At 40.8% G+C, this 6,445-nt stretch overlaps 1 pseudogene; it reads left to right on the top strand.

Moving 5' to 3' along the window:
• Positions 1-746: 746 nt before the first annotated feature.
• On the top strand, positions 747-1,202 carry LOC147458091 (chaperone protein dnaJ 15 pseudogene; annotated as a pseudogene).
• Positions 1,203-6,445: the final 5,243 nt, after the last annotated feature.

Raw genomic sequence — 6,445 nt, 5'->3', positions numbered from 1 at the left:
AATGGAAGCTTGTGAGCTCAAGTGAAAGTAATGTATGCTCTTGTGGAAGCCCACAAAACGTTGTGGAAGATAGTGGATCAAGAAATCTAATAATCTTTGTGAGAACGCAATGGGAGCTTGTGAGCTCAACTGAGAGTGATGTATACTCTTATGGAAACCCAAAAAACACTATGCAAGATAGTGTGTAAGTGAAGGTGCTGTCATACACTCTTTTGATGCATTTATAGTCATTGGATTGAGCTGCATGCGATTCCCTCTAAGTTGTTGTGGTTGAATTATCTTCCACATTGACGAGCGTATGATTGTTTTTGAACATAGATTGGTGTTCTTTTATCCACTTTTGCAAGAGTGAGATTTGTGTATGCTCATAGTGGATACAAGTAGACTTATTGTCATGCCAAGGGCAATGCTCAGTGGTCAAGGACCAGGCCCAAGGGGCCGACTGCAAGTGTGGATAGGGAATGAGACCCAAGGGGCTATCTAATGGGAGGTTCATTCTCAAGCAGTCCCACCAGGGGCCTTTCACTGGTATCAGAGCTTCAATCTATTCTAGGCACAGTGGGTCGTGGACCCCAACTTTTAGCATCCTCATGCAAACCTAGGGCAAGTTCTACCGAGAGATGGAGGCGGGCATGCCTGCTTAGTCGGGGTCAAAGAAGAAGCAAGGAAAAACTACATGTGCACGAAGGCTTGGGAAGGAGAAGCTTGCCGGGTCGAAGTGCAGGAAAGCTGTCACACAATTGGCCATGTTATTTGTTGTCTTTGGCTTAAGAGCCCATTCACGCCCCCCTTCAATGGAAAAAGATCCTGAAGCACCCTTTTTCCAAAAGCTTGATGGTCTTCAGCCATGTGAAGTATCAGAGTTGAAAGCTGGGACACACATATTTGCTATTTATAGTGACAATTTTTTCCAAAATGCAACTTACAAAATTGAAGCTATATCAATCGAGTCCTTCAAAGATTCTACAGAGCAGCTGAGGGATACAGAAACACAGTTGCTTAAAAAGAGAAGCGAATTATGGCAGTTTGAGACCGAGTACAAAGAGACACTTTACCATGAAGCATTGGAAGTTGAAGATTCACGCATGGCATCAAATATTGACAAGTTTGACAATGGTGACCAATTTCAATTTACGTCATCAATTAGGGAGTTTTTTGCTATCAAGCCTCCAGAAGCTTTTGACATTTCAAAGGATTTATAATTTGGATCTTCTCGAATGCAACCATAAATTTTCTTTGCATGATGAGTGTTCTAGATTTCTCATATTTTGTTTGTCAACATAAACATATACTTTCTAGTTCAAGCCGCATTTTACATTATCTGTTGTCAGTTATTGTCATGCTTGTCAGTTATCATCATATCAAAAGTTTTACGGGTTATAGACACTACCACCTATGAGTGGTAAGACCTCCCAATTTATACTTTTTTGTTCTCAAGTCCCATTTTTTGTTCCGATTCTTGTGAGGTTACTGGGTACACCTTAAACCCAAGGTTTGGCAGTGAACCAAAAACTCCATTTTTGGTAGCTAACTTTTTTGACCTACACCCTATCTGTTCAAGGGGGGGTTACTCACCTAGCAACAGGTTATGGATAAACCAAAAATCCTTGGTTGTGAGAAAACCTAAAACTCACGGTTGACGAGTACACCAAAAACTCGAGGTATCATGAGTTGCTTGTCCAGTTCGGGCTTGAGGGGAGGATTGTTAGGTATGTCAAGCCCGTGGTCACTGTCTCCTATAGCATGCATGTTAGCTTCAGTTAGAGCTCAAGTCTTGCATGGAAAGTTTGGCTACTTATATACTGTAAGGTTGTTTACACTTTAATCAATTCAATCAAAGTGTGTGGTTTTTTTTTTACTGTGTCAAGATCTCTCTCTTTCTCGTTCTACTGCTCTTCCTCACCACGCCATGGCCCTACTGCGGCTGCACCACCCTAGCACACCAAACAGTTTTTTGCAATGGCCAAAAGTTAGCTTCTCCTTTCAAAGTTAGCTGCTTGGAAAGGTACGACGGGCATCTTGTCGGAGCATATGCCGATTGTAACGGCCTGCTAACTGGACAACCACGGATCCAAGAACTTCTTGGGAGTTCGGGTTGAATTCTTTCTCAATCAAGCATATTGACTTGATTTTGAAGGCAATATTATATCTTTTATTAAGATTATGGATCTAATTAGCATGGCTAATTATTGAAGACAATGATACATCGTACGGCTATAAGATTTTTGCTATCGAGGTGTTCTTCTCTTTCTTTGCTAGCACCACAGCAAGCGAAAACGGATTCCACGTTCGATTTTTGGATACAGAACTTTCTGAGAACCATCTTTTTGATTTCGAACTTCCTTCAACCGCATCTACTCCTCCTCCTCAAAGTGTGCTTGAAATTTTGGAGGATACTAGCAATCTCATCGATGACAAAGAGTACATTACACGACGTGAATTTCAACTATTTGAAGAACGGTTTTGCAAATTGGCGGTTCGTATCCAATTGCTTGCTACATAGGTGGATAACGTTACGGAGCTGGTCATTTCGTGCATGATCCCACAGGCTATCGTGTCTACACCTGTGATAGTCTCCGCCAAGGGTGGAAAAAAGGAGACTTTCTATAGTAGACTTTCAAAAAGCCAAATTACAAAAATTATGTTTCAATTGTATGGGACAACACCAACAGAAACATATTTTCCCTAGGTACTAGATTCTTAGGTCTTTTGATGGATTTTGCGGCTAAGTAGTCAATCAATTTCTTGCATGCTCTTTAGAGGTTATCTTCCCTTCAGATAAACCTTTTTGGTTAATTGTATATGATATAATACCTTGCTTGGTATAGCATATTCAGTCAAGATATAATACATAATGCTTTCTTTCTTTAAGCAATTCCGACATGGTCATTTAGCTGAAAGAGTTCGACAAGGTCAATTCACTTTTGCCACGATATTTGTAGGTTGCCAACCACATATATTTTGCTATGAGCATCGACGTACTTATGTGAAACATGGCTTCCATAAGTGACAAATTTTGTATTGAGACTTCCCATGTTTGGCATATGCTATGAGCATACCAACTTGGAAGGGATTTGACACTATGCTTGCATGCTATTTCATTACATACCAGATGGGCGTGCATGCCGTATGCGAGTGTATATGATACACGTGACAAAAAACGGGTTAGACTATGTTAAGATTTACTTGATTTTTCATGCTTATGAATTTCTGTTGCGAAGGATTGTCAGCTATGCAAAGCAAAGAGCTTTGCCTGTTACACCTGAAGCAAGGCTTCTAACTTGTGCTAAGATACTACCTCTTGACTGGGCGTCAAGGGAATTGGCACACAAAGTTTGGGGCACTGGCAAACATTGGGATAACACCTCATAGCATCCTACCAATACAGACTGTGCAAGGCACTTATGATTTTGGCTTGTATGTTTGAGCTCGTCACTGTAGCCAAGGGCTTACAATTTTGCATGCAAGGCATGCTACCCTATGGATTACACTATAACACAGGAAACTCTATCAAGGACATGATAATTTTTGGATTGTTTCACATGATTTTTGGCTGCTGTTACCGCACAACACCACTAAACCGTACGTACAACTAGAACTTAATTCACAGGCAAAGTGCTATATTCAAGTCATCCTTGTACAATCACGCCCCCTGCAAGGTAGCTGGGTCAGGATGTGTTTTGTGTTTTTCTGATACCTCTCTCGATGAGAGAGTTGTACTAGAAAACTGTGGTATGATTATAGGATAAGCTGCAAGCCGACAAAAGATGCGTAAGAGCACACAGATTGGGTACACACTCTAGCAACTTGGGTACACACTCTAGCAACTTAAGGAAAGTTCCATAGCCCAACATGCTCTCCTTCTCTCTCTTTCTTATGAGAACTTTCTAAGAAGATTTCAATACATGTTTTACTCGTGAGTCAGTCTAAGCCAAGGTGCTCTAACTCTCACCTAGAAAGTGGCCAAGATGCCACCCAAATTCATCTTCTTCGATTCTTCAATTGCACACTAATTTGTTATTGGCATAAGGGCTATGATCCACAAAGGCTACAAGCTAGTATCAGACCTAGGGTAAGCCCCAACTGTTAGCATTCCTTGGGCGATTGTTCTCAAGATCAAACAAATATATCTAGAGGAGTACCCATCGCTGTTAATGGCCAAGCAAGAGTCGTACCATTAAGAATGTTTGGGGGGTCATTTTTACACTACATGTTTTTAGTGTGATGCTCGAGTTGAGTTTCTGATAATTTCAAACTCACATCAACTGATCTATCTCATGGGGTTTAGATGTAGCAAATAGTTAGGACTACATGGCTGTCCATAAGAGCTAGACATTTCACTTGTGGGTAAGACCTAGCGGGTGATTACTACATTACTCCGTCAACATTCAGGATCACATTTTGATCTATCACAGTGGTAATTTCAAGGAAAGACGTCCGCAATCTACCATGGGGTAGTGTACAACTCTAATCATTTCAATACATGATCGACTATGTTAGTTACTGTTAACTGCTACTTGCATAGTTTCTCTCATGGACAAGCCAATGGGTTTAACTATAGATATTCTAACCAACGGGTTTGGATTGCCAAGGCAACACTTAGGGTTTCCATTGCAATGTTGCTTGTTTTTCATTTTTCCATTAGTGCTTCTGTGCATTTGAATATGGGTAAGTGAACTTTAAGTTCAATCCCTAGGAATGCATCTATTGATTGAATGTTTCAGAGAGATGCCAAGGGCACGTTAGAACAAAGTATTTTGGGCCATAGTGTCCAACATACATTGTTTGCATTATGCAGTTATAGACCCACTTGCAGGTTTATTTGGCACATGTTGTCACATGGGATACAACATGGTCTAGGGACTCAAGGAGTTCGGTTTAGCGAGTGTGGAGCAAGGCTAATGAGGGTCCCTCTCACTCCCGTCGTAGTGTGTTTGTAGTTACCTCCACGCACAAGTACATCTTGTACTTGAAGGATGTTTTTTTAAAGACATCCTTACATGAGACATATTCCACATGTGGAGAATATGAGTCTCTGGACTGACACTGGCGCCCACTATTTCAAGTATGTGTCACGACAAAGTCCCTAGGTGCTGGTCATATATGTTTTCTAGACCATTTTCAGCACGATGTATCGGGAGCAATTTCGGTGGCCAGAAATTGTTGGATACTTAGAATGACTTGTTCCGATACAAGTGCAGCTAAACAACATTACAGATGGTTGTTTATGCATATAGCAAGGCTATGAGTTGTTAATGAAAAGATTTCATTGTTTGTACCTAGAAGTGATTACTGTTTCATCTTCTATTATGGTCCAATCGTTTCAGCAAGGCTTTCAAATGATTGCAACCAAACGTACTTAGTTTCTTTTCAAAACTATTTACATTCCTTTTTAATGTGTGCTAGGAGCATCCCCTTCGCCAAAAGTATTGGCAAGGATAATCATGGATATACAGGTTCAGATCTGTTTTTTGCTAAGTTCATGCACACTAGGTGTTATGGGCCCTAGTGTTTAGCAAAGCCTGATTTAGAGCGGCATGCATATTCATCACATTAGTTGCTTATGCAACATTTTGCACTCTATGTGCAGTATCTCTATGAGCTTACTTTGGGATCTACCAAACACCAATAGAGGTCATGGCTCGGTTTGGGTGATTGTGGATTTTTCACGTTAACCAAGATGGTTCTTCATCAGGACATTATTGTTTGATCAGCAATGTTGTATGATATTGTGATCCCCGTTTACGGGTCATCTCGGAAGCCTGTCTGTAAACCGTGGGAAAAAACACCTCAGTACTGTTAGTTATCCAAGGGGATAGGCAGATTACAAAGTGTAATTTTGTGCTAAAGGGTATGCAAAGTGCCTACATTAGCACCAAAAAATTCAATTAGTAAGCATTTATTGCTCTACTTGGATTTTGCTTACCATAAGTTATAGCATGTTTGCGAGTAGGTGTAGTCCCTTCATGAATAAATCAGGTTCTCAACCTTGAACACTAGTTATGGTGGGGTTGTTTACTACTAAAATTCGCAAACAAGTCAAGGACTTAAACTCGGCTGATGAGTTATGTCAGCAAGTTACTTTCATGGAAAGTGAAACGAGGTACTCTTTTGGGTACATCTTTGTGTGATAACTCGTTTAGCATACTCATGTGCGTTCTAAATGGAGTCTACACACTATGATTGAAAAGGAATCGGAAACACAAGATGGTTGCAAATGGACAACAATGTGAAAAATCAAGATGTTACTCTTGGTTTTATTGAACCTCTTGCTGAAACGTGTTCCGGTCAACCAAACAACTGGATCCATGAAGGATGACACTATGGAAAACATTAGTGTATTATCACTCTTGTTTTCGAGGACGAAAACGCTTCTCCAAGGGGGGAGTAATGTCATGCCAAGGGCAATGCCCGGTGGTCAAGGACCAGGCCCAAGGGGCCGGCT

Source organism: Adiantum capillus-veneris, chromosome 5 (assembly GCF_014529385.1).
Source record: "Adiantum capillus-veneris isolate H3 chromosome 5, ASM1452938v2, whole genome shotgun sequence".
Taxonomy (NCBI): domain Eukaryota; kingdom Viridiplantae; phylum Streptophyta; class Polypodiopsida; order Polypodiales; family Pteridaceae; genus Adiantum; species Adiantum capillus-veneris.
The sequence above is the reverse complement of the archived record's forward strand: the minus strand, read 5'-3'. Positions and strand labels throughout refer to the sequence as shown.